The following is a 1,430-nucleotide window of genomic DNA, read 5'->3' on the forward strand; positions in this document are numbered from 1 at the left end:
ATATATATATATATATATATATATATATATATATGTGTGTGTGTGTGTGTGTGTGTGTGTGTGTGTGTGTGTATGCTTATGAATATATGCAGGTCCATAACTAATTTATATTCAAATACATGTACATACATGTACGCATGCATACTTAATATGTACATATATATACCCGCAAAATTTACTAGTGTGTGTGTGCGTCTGTGTCCGTGTGTGCGCGCGTGCGCATGTATGCGTGTGTGTGTGTGTGTGTGTATACACTTACACACACATATATACAAACACACACACTCACAGATACACATGCACATAAATGTCAAAAATTACAGGCATATCTCTCAACCTTTTCATGATATACCTGTAATGTTAAAAATTACAGGTATATCTCTCGACCTTTTCATATCAAGAAGGTCATAGAACGACATATCAGAGTAAAACAGATGATGTTTTAAGAGAGGAATGAATGCTTTGGTAATTAAGTTCATAGCTTCTTTCTATGAAGAAACAACAGCATTAGACGCGCGCGTGCGCGTGTAATTGTTGAGACTGCTACTTTGCTAATCAAATGTAGTTGGACATTATGTAAGCTGCCGATAATTTAGCTCATATCTCTCAACTTGGAAAACTGAGTTGCTGTATGACTCCTTTTAGCATAGAAGTCATTTCATCTCCAGTTAACAATCTGGAGGCCATTAACCCTTCTCATTAACTTGGCCTCCAGAGAATTCAGACCTTTGGAGATATTTGCTTCCAGGTGACTTTAGCATTACCAAGTTTACTTTGAACTGAATACAACCCAAAAGTCCTATATAAAATAGATCTTTTTCAAATACGATTTGAACTACAGGGAGAATTGTTAAATCTTTAAGATTTTACATTTCCGGGATTTGTATAGTTCTCAGGGCAAAAGTTTGGTACCAGTCCGTCTAAGATCTCCCTAATATATATTATTTATACAAACACAGTTCATGTAACATAGCTAAAGGAATCTTGTAAGTTTGCTGGATTGGAATACAAAAAACAATTGCAACATGAGTTTTGCCATTGTTAACATATATGTTGATTTTCCTTCTTTTCTCTGTGTGTGTGTGTGTGTGTGTGTGTGTGTGTGTGTGTGTGTGTGTGTGTGTGTGTGTGTGTGTGTGTGTGTGTGTGTGTGTGTGTGTGTGTGTGTGTGTGTGTGCTTTTGTTTTTACTTGCAAATTATGCTGCAAAAATTTTTAACAATCTCTTAAAATATTTTGAATGTTTTGAAAATGAGTTTTGAGATGTGCATTAATGGGGTAGCATATGGACAACTTAGCTTTTGCCGTTTCAACTAAATAATTCTAGCTATGAAGAACAATGCCAACAGGATAGATAGATAGATAGATAGATAGATAGATAGATAGATAGATAGATAGATAGATAGATAGATAGATAGATAGATAGATAGA

This window comes from Octopus bimaculoides, chromosome 8, assembly GCF_001194135.2.
Source record: "Octopus bimaculoides isolate UCB-OBI-ISO-001 chromosome 8, ASM119413v2, whole genome shotgun sequence".
Lineage (NCBI taxonomy): Eukaryota > Metazoa > Mollusca > Cephalopoda > Octopoda > Octopodidae > Octopus > Octopus bimaculoides.